The sequence below is a fragment of the Hibiscus syriacus genome, unplaced genomic scaffold, assembly GCF_006381635.1.
Source record: "Hibiscus syriacus cultivar Baekdansim isolate YM2019G1 unplaced genomic scaffold, ASM638163v2 tig00110270_pilon, whole genome shotgun sequence".
Classification (NCBI taxonomy): Eukaryota; Viridiplantae; Streptophyta; class Magnoliopsida; order Malvales; family Malvaceae; genus Hibiscus; species Hibiscus syriacus.
In genome coordinates this window covers 654,172-666,481 of record NW_024062656.1, presented here as the reverse complement: position 1 = coordinate 666,481, position 12,310 = coordinate 654,172, and positions in this window count along the sequence as shown.

Below are 12,310 nucleotides of genomic sequence, written 5' to 3'. Positions count from 1 at the left end.
ATTAATGATACAATAAGTATTAAATGGTAAATGATAACCAAATTACAATAACTAATATTGAATGGTAATAAACAAAATTAAGCAAAATAAATTAACAAAAAGTCCAACAAATTTATCAAAAATAAATTAAAATAAATCCAACCATATTAATGAATTAAAGTAAGCATTAAATGATAAATAATAAAAAAAATTACAATAAAAAAGTCCAATAGACAACTACAATAAAAAGTACTAAATACAAATATAAAAAAAAACAAAAATCTATTGATGCCTGCGACGCGAATGTGTACCGCAGGGCGGTGGCTGTCGGTCTCGAGGAGGATTTCTTCGTATCACTGGTTGTGACTCCTCGCTGTCATCATCATCACCATCATCGTCGCCGTCGTCGTCGTCATCTTCGTCCTGAGCAGCTAAATTGTGTTGATGAGGAGCTGATGACGATGAAGCACCTCCATAGAATAAGGACCGTGGAGGTGTATGACTGACTATCCCTCCGGCCTGCGAAAACTGGGAAAACTCATAAAACCCAGACATCGCTGAGTGTGAAAACTGTACAGGAGGTGTCTGTGCTGCAGTCATGGGTGATGAGGCTGAACCCGCCAAATATCTAGCATATGAACCCCAAGTCAGATCTACAAACATAGGCCCATAATAGCCTCCAAGAGGGGTCATATAACTCTATGAAGGTGGCGGCGGCGGCATCAGGTAAGGGAATGGCGGTGGCGGCATAACATATGGATGCGGTATGTAAGTCGCTGCAGATGGTGGCTGTTGTGAAAGTCCTGCTGGTGTAGCTGAGAATGAACTAGAAGCACCTGTTCTCCGTCCATGAGTCGGGGGATGATGGTGTTGTGTCAGTGAATGTCTCTGTCGACGTCGTGGAAAGGTCCACCCTTGTGCATCCTCGGGAAACAGAAACGGTTTCCCGTTTCTGTTGAACCAGTCATAATAACCATCAGCAACCATCAATAGGTCATTAAAAATGGGCTCTCTACGGGGAAGGCATCGATGTCAATCCTCCCACAACACGACCCACTCATGATGCCTCACCAGCCAATCTGTATCGGTCTTGCCGCGTCTATCTGTGCTATACAACTCATCCATATTTCGAGGTGCTTCCGGAATTGGTTGAAAACAACCAAATTGCTGGAGCACGCGATCAATGGAGTGCCACTCAACGGTCGCATAAGAGATCAAAGGGACCATAGTCATCCAAACATCTAATGGGCCCCTAAACTCAGGTGGGATCACCGTCCTCACATCATCATTAAAATATGGCACCCATTCAAACTAAAACAAATAAATATATTTTTTATCAAAATAATAATCTAATTATATAACTATAATCTAAAATCGATTTTTAAACATTAAAATTCATACATATGTGCCAGCCTTCTGATCGATGAGCACCCTAATTTTTTCTAAATCATCAGGTATCTCCCGATGATTTTTCCTATCAGTCGACCACCTATTCAAGAAAAAAAAATTATTATACGCTATATAAAATGATTAATATACGAAATCAGTTTTATAATTACCTCAAGAGTAGCGGAAATACGAATGGATTCTTCACAACGGAACATAAAAAGGAAAATCGATACCATGCCCAAGACTGCAGCAGTAGGAGACATCCGTCGATAGCATTACGCATGTAGTTAGTGGCTCGACACATCTCCCTGTACAATAAAGTCAAAACTGCCGAGCCCCAACTGAGTGATCCGGCCAGACGAAAGTCGACAAGATGTCACAACCACATACAGTGAACTTGGTTGCGTGATTTGTCCGGCATCAACAACCCTCCTATCAGCTGCAATATGCATGCCCGTGCATATATTTTAACTTCATCATCTGACACGTCCTCGCTCAACTCCCGAAAATTGGCATCTAACCAATTTAACGGTATCCGACCACCGTTAAAACTTTCTAGGACACGTCCTAGATTATCCCGACAGAAAGCAGTCTAGGTGCATAGTAATATCCTCAAGTGTAATCGTGCACTCTCCGCACGGAAGATGAAATATGTGGGTCTCCGACCTCCACCGCTCTACTAAGGAAGAAATAAGGTCTGGTTCTATCTTACAGTGACCCTGATATCTACCTATGTAACTGAATCCAGCCTCTACTAAATACGGCAAGACACGGCTAGGTATCACTAACTTAAGATTCCTAATGAATGGATCTAATACACGATCCTTCTCCTAAAATTAAATAATTACAAAAATTAATTCTTAATCTAATAATCATGCATTAAATAAATCAACAAATAATTACTAATAATTTAAATTAAATTAAAACGTTAAAATATTATCGTTTCAGCAAAGTGTCGAGATATATGATTTCCATCCAAGTGAAGTAGACCATCTTCCATTTTATATCTGCAAAAAATTTAATTAAATAAAATATTAAATATATTAAATACAAAATATTATAAAATATACCTTAGACAGAGATTATAAGAGTATTTGAGAGAAGTTGAGAGAATTTGGTGTGATGAAAGTGATTGAGGATGGGAGTATTTATAGGGAGGGATTGGGGGGTGAAACGTCGGGGTAGGTGGGTAATTATACCCAAGGTGTGTCGCAGGGGACGCGTCTTACTGACGCGTGGCAGATTCTGGGGTAAGGCGTGGCCCCTGCACCACGCTATACCCCTTGTATACACGTGTATACCATGTCAGCATAAGGCGCGCTTCAGGGGGCGCGCCTTACCCCATGTGGCACCAACTCAGTGTAAAACGCGTTTCAAGGGTCGCGTCTTTCTGCAAAGGGTGTTAGATTGGGAAATATAGTTTGAACGGAGCCTGATCGGGAAATATACTGTTCAATGGTGATATATCAGGAAAATTGCCATGTAATTATAGCTGCCGGAGTAAATTTAATCCGGTTGTTATTTCCCCCCATTTTGAGTTCAATTCAGTGTTCATACGCCAAAATACCTTACTTGGAGAAGCTGAATATCTCTAGAGCTGGTCTTAGGAGGTGATTTTAATATTTTCCTGCATTCTCATGAAAGCTCTGATCATGATTTGTTAGGCCATTATACTACTTCGGGTATGAAAGAATTTCAAGACTTCACTCAGGAGCTTGAACTTCTTGACCACCCTTTTTTTGGGCCAACCTTTACATGGAGCAATAAGCAACAAGAGCTATTTCTTGGAAGGAAGCTTGACAGGGTAATGATAAACTCAAACTAGGCTACTGTTTTTCAACAATGATTTGTTGAATTCTTTGCTCCTGGCATCTCAGACCATAGTATGGCCATTATTTGGCTTTCTAAAGAGTCTCCAGCTAATAGGCCTAAGCCTTTCAAATTCTTCAATTTCTGGACTGCTCATCCTAGTTTCTTGAATGAGGTTAGGCATTCTTGGCACCAAAATGCTCAAGGCAATCCTATGACGGTTTTGCTTACTAAATTAAAAAGACTCAAAGTTTGCCTCAGGAGATTTAACAAGGACAATTACAGTAACCTTTCAGATCGAGTAAAATTAAAGAGAACAGAGTTGGAACAACAATAACTTTGTAACACCCCTAACCCATACCAGACCCGGATACGAGTCAGAGGTGTCACATTGACTTTTCAAAACTCGTCTCTTATAAAAATCATGAAAATATAAATTTTCATTAAATAAAATTAGTTATTTTAAATAAATTAAACCGTTTAGTTTTACAAAACCTATCAAAGCATATCCAACTCAATCTATTAATGCATGCCAACTATATTCAAAATAACAAAATACATCTAAAACATCTCTCTTTTTTGATCTGAACTTTGTAAGGGATATGTTGACTTATCTTGCTCCTCTTAGCTTCTCTTATCGCTTTCCAGAACCTACGTGTGAAACACTCACACGCTAAGTCGATGACTTAGTGAGACATGAAACATATAATAGAAATCTAACTCTTAATAATGCATGAACAATTTCTACTAACATATTATATACAAGCATAACACACACACACATATATATATCATTTCCATACTAATTCCTAATATGCACATTTCATATATTCATTCTAAATTATCTAACACATTATTCATCAATACATAAATACATATATATCTATTTCATACCAACTCATGTATTCTTTTATGAAATAATTACCCATATGCAAACATATCATCATTTACGTTCATCCCTTTATCATCTTATTATCATACTTTCACATATGTACACATCATATTACCAAACAAACATATAGCATCACATATCATTTTCTCATATTATATTTTTCTATTGGCCCATGTACACATGTGAGAACTGTAGATATGTGAGTCTATTGAGGTTGTGCATTATGTTGTCACCACAGCTCGTATGGGGTCCCACTAGGGGCATATGAATTTGTCCCGAATGACCACTATGAAATGTCCCGAAGGACCACATAGAACCCTTGACTCTTGGCATGCCAACTATACCTCTAGCCCTCATGACACATAACATGGGAATTATTATTTATCATTTCATATATTCACATATAGATATCACTTTTCATATGATTTCATATTCATATGTCACTTATCTTATAACACTTCCCATGTGTGTTCATATAACATGTATATCATTTTATCTCTTGCTCACATATGTTTCCCGTATTTTATATATATTACATACACACATAGATCATTTTCATATTCACATATCACATGACTTATTTCTTATTCTCATATTTTCTCATATACATATCAACACCTATTTTCTCATCTTATAACTTATATCACATATGCATGTAATTTCATGACTTATTATCAAGTAACTTAGGTAACATTCTTGTAATGTTTCTTAAATCATTATCATATACTACATATCATATAAATGCATATCACATAACATGTAATAAAAGCAAGCATATTCACATAGTACACAATCCTAATCATGCTTTGAATCATACTATCATATATTTAAAATATTGAAACAGACTTATCAAAAGTCTATTTTCCATGTAGAAATACATATATTCTAAGAGTATGCACTCACCTAGCCTCACTAGTCAATACCAATTCCTTATCTTTTCCTTGATGACTATTACTTGACACCTTGTCCGGATATTGCTCTTGATTGATATCTACACAATCATACATATAATATACATATCAGAATTCCACTTGGCATACTCTAATTTTCATTTCTTAAACCAAAAGAAAGATTTATTTCCATTTTGCCCTTTGAAGTGTATCGGTACACACTATAGTGTATCGATACATTCCTTAACATGTGTATTGATACATTCCTTAATATGTGTATCGATATATTCCTCAACATGTGTATCGATACATTCCTCAACATGTGTATCGATACACTACCTATGTATCGATACACAAATTACATTCGATGTTTTCCTGTTCAATGGGGTATCGACACACTCCCTAATGTATCGGTACACTTTGAACGTCTTCCCAGATTTTACTCTTGATGTATCGGTACCTAAAGAATGTATACCGATACACCCTTGCCCACAAATCAATTTTAAGCACGAAATTCACCTTAAATCCACTTAAACACTTCATGTTTCATCCCCTTATATATACTAAACTCAAACATATATACTTAAGCCCATTTGTACTCATTTATCTCATCTTAAATCTCAAAATCCTATCTTCCATATGGAATTCAAGAATCATACTAAATTTTCTACTTATTCTAAATTTAATTCCATCACTTTATATCTCTTAATTCCACTATTGACAAGTCAAATTAAACTTCCAAATTCATTTAAACCTTCTTATTCAAAATTTCATTTAAAAACTCTATTTACTCAATCTCTCTTAACATATCCATCTTTGAGTTTTTACTTATCTTTAGACTTCCTTAAGTTTTTCTATCACTCTAAGAATCAAAATAAACTTTAAAACAAAAGAATTAATCAGCTTGAAACCAACTTACCTTATCAATGGAGCCACGGGAAGAGGAGAAGAAGAAGGTTGAACCAAAGTCTCCAGACTTTTCTATTTTCTTTCCTCCCTTTCCACGTGTCATCTACTATATAAAGGAGAAATAAAAATATTTCTTATGAAATTACCATTACAACCTTCAAACTTTCTACAATTACCATTTAATCTAACACTGAAATATTTCTATTTAAGTCCTTGAACTTTTAACTTGTTTCAAAATTAAGCACAAAATTTGTAAAATTTACATTTTAGTCACTAGCTCTAATTTTGGGATGTTACAAACTTCTTAATTTAAAAGGATATGAAGCTATTTAGAATGAACTTGGAATTCAAGAAGATTTGAAGACTCTGAAAGAAGCTGAAGCTATGTTCCTTAAGCAAAATGCTAAAGTTCAATGGATAAGAGATTGAGATAAAAATGCTAAATTTTTTCATTCTATTGTGGCTTTTAAAAACAAGAGAGATACTATAAGATTTCTTGTTGATGAAAGAGGGAATATATTAGAATCCTTTGATGTTATGACTAAAAAAGTGACTTCTTTCTTTTCTAAGCTGATTGGTACTGCTGACAACATGGTCAAGGATATTGATTCAACTCTTCTTAAAGATCTCCTTAATTATTCATCGCCTTCTGAAGCTTCTACTAGCCTTGTCAAGGAAGTTACTGTTGAAGAAATTCAAAATGCCATTTTCTGCCAAGGAAACAATAAAACCCTTGGACCTGATGGATTCACACCCTACTTCTTCAAGAAAACATGGTCTATAGTGGGGGATGATGTCATTGTTGCTGTCAAATATTTCTTTTGCAATGCTTCCATTAATTCAGCCTTTAACTCCACGGTTATTGCACTTGTTCCTAAAGTTCCCAACCAAAGTGCTGTCAAAGACTTTCGGCCAATCTCTTGCTGTTCAGTGATCTACAAGACCATTTCTAAAATCCTACTAAAAAAGACTGACTGATTATCTCCCTGAGATTATATCTTTGAACCAGACAACTTTTATCATAGGTAGGAGCATTGTTGACAATACTCTCCTTGCCCAAGAGATAGTTAAAGGTTATGGTAGGAAAACCATTTCTCCAAGATGCTCCATGAAAATAGACCTTCATAAGGCATTTGATTCCTTACACTGGGGGTTAATTTCAGCTATTCATAAAGCTCTTCTTCTTCCTCAAAGATTTATTGCTTGGATTGAAGCATGTTTCACTCAAGCTATGTACTTCATTTCATTCAATGGGACCTTAATTGGTTACTTTAAAGGGGCTAGAGGACTAAGGCAGAGAGACCCTCTCTCCCCTTATCTTTTTTTTCTTGTAATGAACATTTTATCTAGAATGATTAACCTGGATACTGGAAAAGAAATTTTTGGTTATCACCCTAAATGCAAAAAGATTGGGTTTACTCATCTATCTTTTGCAGACGATCTCCTGATTTTCTGTAAAGATAATGTTGAATATGTTGTTGTAGTTCTAAGTGTTCTTGATCAATTCTATGAAGTTTCAAGGCTTAAACTTAATTCGTCTAAATGCGAGCTCTTTGCTGCGGGAATATCCTTAAGAAATATTGAGGATATTAAAATGATTACATGCTTTAAGATTGGTTGTCTACCTGTTAGATATCTTGATATCCCTCTTGTCACCCGAAAGCTCTATGAGAAAGATTGTGAAGCTTTACTTAACAAAATCAAGCAAATATTGCAGCACTGGTCTGGTAGGAACCTAAGTTATGCTGATAGACTTGAGCTTATTAGATCTGTTTTGTTCAGTGTTAACAATTATTGGTGCAAACAACTAATTCTACCAGCTTCGATCTTAAATAAGGTGTAACAACTTTGCTCCAGGTTTTTTTGGAAAGGAGCAGATAAAACTGCTGCTGGAGCTAGAGTTAGCTGGGAAAGCATATGTCTATCTAAATCTGAAGGAGGTCTAGGTATGAAAAATATCAAAACTTGGAATAGAGCTTGTATTATTAACCTCATTAGGAAAATTCTTGCAGGAGATGGATCACTTTGGTTTGCATGGCTTAAAAGCTATGTTCTAAAGGAACAAGATTTTTGGCAATTCGAAGCTGGTGCCAATGTTAGCTAGAGCATCAAAAGAATACTAAAAATGAGGATTGCAACTTACCCTATCCTTTCTACTGGTTCTCTACAGATAAAGGAAATTTGGGACATGATTCGACTGCAAGGGCAGAAAGTTTCTTGGAACAAGCTTATATGGTTTCCAATGCATATCCCAAAGCATAGCATGATTGCTTGGATGGCTCTATTGGATAGGTTACCTACCAGAGATCAACTTCAAAGAATGGGGATTTTCATTGAAGGAATTTGTGCCAACTGCATCAATTCTCAAGAGACAAGGGATCATCTTTTCTCTCAATGTTCTTTGGTTGCTTATCTATGGAAATCCATCTTGCACCTAAATGGGATGAATTTTACTAACTTGACTTGGGATGAAATTGTTTCTCGGGCAAGTTCATCTTGGAAAGGGAAGTCTCTTATCACTACCATTTTGAAGATTTTTTGGATTGCATTTATATACACCTTGTGGCGGGAAAGAAACTATAGAATTTTTCATGGACGTTTCAAAACTGTCGAAATTATGCTCAAAGATATTATTGAAGTTGTTGGTATTCGACTTAGGGGTAAAACTATAAATAGACTCGATAGTATTAACTTTAATCTTTGTAATGCTTGGGGTATAGTCTAACCAATCATTGGTTTTTGTAATTAGGTTGTTCATAGATTTCTTTTGTAGTTGATTGGTCGATTGGTTGTAGCAGAACATTGCTATTTTGGGTAATAATATCTGAATTATCCAAAAAAAATCTCTAGGGCTTTTATATTAAAATAACACTTTTTGTTTTAATCTTACGTTGGGGGCCCAGTTGGGTTAAATCTATATTTTCAGCGCAAATGTTGACTAGTTGAACGTGAATTCTATTTGATATCGTTATTGTTACAATATATATATAATATAGATTTATATGTATAATACTTATTAAAATGAGGTGTGAATATTTTAAATTTTTGTTTGCCTGTTAGAAAATTAAATTGTTATTAAATTTAATTGTTAAATCTAATTTTTATCAATTTGATTTTTAAATATTTTTTCATAGATTTAAAATTTTGTAATTTTTCAACTTAATTTTTGAAATTGAATTCCGCTGGGCAATATAAATGTGTAATGAAATTTAAATTTATGGATCAATTTTAGAAAAATATTTAAAAGTTTAAATTAAAAAATCAAGTAAAAGAATTATCAAGTACAAAAATTAATGTAAACCCAAAAAACATCAAGAGAGAAAACTAAAATAATTCTTAAATTCATATTAAATGCTATTTTCATCTCTTATTTTAGATATATTTAGGAATTAGAGGTAGACAAAAAGATTTTTCAATCAGAAAATCAGTTTTAATTGAACTTAATTTTTAAATAAAATAATTATTTCAAAGTTCAATTCTAACTGGATTTTATTTATAGTATTTCTTTTCTTTTAAACATTTTTATAAATTAAATTATGAATATAGAATTTAATATGTACATGTATAGAAAAAAATTATTTATAATAAAAATATACCTTACAATTACTCTAGACTAATTAAAAAAATCACTTGCACTATGAAAACTTACATGAAGTAGGTTTGATTTCTAAAATTAGTAAAAGCTGGTGGCTCTCATCTAACCCCTTCCTGTGAAGTCTTTACTGGAATCAATGAAACAAAAACAACAACGAAACGGTTATTGAATCAAATTTACCAGATTCATTAATGATGGAACTTAGAGAGTGCACAAAACGTCCTAGTCTTTTACGTGGCGTGCTGCTGATAATTAACGTCGGACAATATTCACTATATAAGTAAGCTCCAAGTCATCCTTCCTCTTTCTTCTATTACTTCAAACTGTTATTGAAGCTCCAACAATGACGACGTCCTTGTTTGCAATATATTGATATGTATAAATAGATTATGGCTGTTATAAATGGTTCAACTCTTTCCATTTAAACAGAGAATCGTAGTCAATATCAAATGGTCATCAATCAATGATCATCTTTTATTTTAGAAAAAGACTAAATAAAAAGTGAGAGAAAGAGTGTCGAATTCTTTCCCTTTTGTTCAACGTATCGATTCTTTCTATGTAATGTTGTTAATCCTAGAGTCATGATTATATTTTTTATAGAAAAATAGAGTATATAAATGCAGTTATCAGTCGACTACTGTCAGTCATGAAATTATACCCTAACAAGTCTCTCAAATTTATCAAAAGTCTTGTTGGTAATCGATTAGAAAATTTCCTTTGTAGACAGTCCTTCCTGATGTGATCCTAATGTTGCGGAAGAAGGCTATCGGATAGAGTAAAATCGTAACTGATAATTTGAGAAAATAAAAATGAAGATAAAGAAGACACAAAATTTACGTGGAAAACCCCTAAATAATATATGGTAAAAACCACGGGCAACGGTAGAAGAATTTCACTATGAGAAAATAGGAATTACAACCTCTCTCGATCTACCAAGGAGAAAACAATGATAATTCTCTCTTGATAAAAAAGAGAAAACAACTCTCAAGAAACTCTCTAAATTCTCTCTAGTATTGGAAGAAAGCTAGAATGCTTTGGGATGCTTTTGAAGCTAATGAGCTAGGGTATTTATAGTTGAAGCTTTAAGGACTAATTTGTAAATACCCTAAATTACAATGGCTAAAATTAAGGTTCTACCATTTCCCCAAATTCAGCAATAACTGCTGCCCCCTTTTTTTTCAAGCAGCACCGAAAGTTGCATTTATTATGAACACTTTCGGTGCATAGTCAACAATCTCCCACTTGAAGATTTGATTGGAACAATCATATCTTCACACCATTCTTTCTACCTTGTACCATCATGTTGCTTACGTCTCTGACAGGCCACAAGAGGATCGACACCAGGTAAATTTATCAGCATTGATCGCCTTCGTCATGAAATCTGCTATATTGTCTTTGGTATGGATCTTCTGCATATCTACCGTCCCTTCTTCCACCTTTTCATGAATGAAATGGTATTGAACTCGTATGTGTTTTGTCCTTGAATGAAATGTTGGATTCCTTGCTAGATGCAAGGCGCTTTGACTGTCACAAAACAGAGAGACATACTCTTGATTATGCCCAAGCTCCTCCAATAGCATATTCAACCAAATTGCTTCTTTACTGGCTTGTGTAGCTGCTACATATTCTGCTTCTGTTGTGGATGTAGCCACAACTGACTGCAATTTTGAAACCCAGCTTACAGCTCCATCAGCAACTTTGAACACATATCATGTTGTAGATTTGCTTTTATCTAAATCCCCTGCATAGTCAGAATCGACATACCCATTAATAAGTAAGTTTGATCCTCCGTAACATAATGCAATATTTTTGAGGTCCCTTTGATGTATCTCAGGATCCTCTTTACTACATTCCAATGCTCTTTTCCTGGATTCTCCATGTACCGACTAACCACTCCCACTGCTTGTGCAATGTCTGGTCTTGTGCATATCATAGCGAACATTAAACTTCCCACTGCCGATGCATACGGTACTCGAGACATCTTCATCCTCTCTTGTTCACTGCTAGGACTCATACTGGAGGATAATTTGAAGTTAATAGGAAGAGGGGTAGAAATTGGCTTACAATCTTGCATGTTGAATCGTGACAAGATCTTCTTCAAGTAATTCTTTTGTGAAAGCCAAATCTTCCTATTACTTCTGTCTCGGTGAATTTGCATCCCTAGAATCTTGTTTGCTGATCCCAAGTCCTTCATTTCAAATTCCCTAGCCAGTTGTGCCTTTAATTCTTTAATATGATCTTTGTTGGGTCCTGCAACCAACATGTCATCCACATACAACAACAATATAACAAAATCGTTATCACCAGACCTCTTGAAATAAGCACAAGGGTCTGCATTAAGTCTGTTGTATCCAATGCACATAATAAATGAATCCAATCTCTTATACCAACACCTCGGCGCCCTGCTTTAGATCGTACAGAGATTTGTTCAACCTGCAAACCAAGTTCTTCTTTTCTTTTTCTTCAAAACCTTCAGGTTGGAGCATATAAATTTCTTCTTCAAGATTTCCATGAATAAAAGTTGTTTTAACATCTAGCTGCTCTAGATGTAAGTCCAATGTAGCACACATTGCCAAAACTACTCGAACTGTTGTTAGTCGAACCACATGATAAAATATTTCATTGAAATCAATACCTTCTTTTTGAGCATATCCTTTGACCACCAGTCTTGCACGATACCTCTCAACTTGATTGTCACCATTTCACTTGATTTTAAAGACCCATTTGTTCCCAATTGCCTTTCTTCCTTATGGTAGTGGCACAAGGTCTCATGTATTATTTTTATGAAGGGCTTCGATTTCTTCTTGCATTGCCATCATCCACAGTGAAGCATCTGAGTTGTTTATT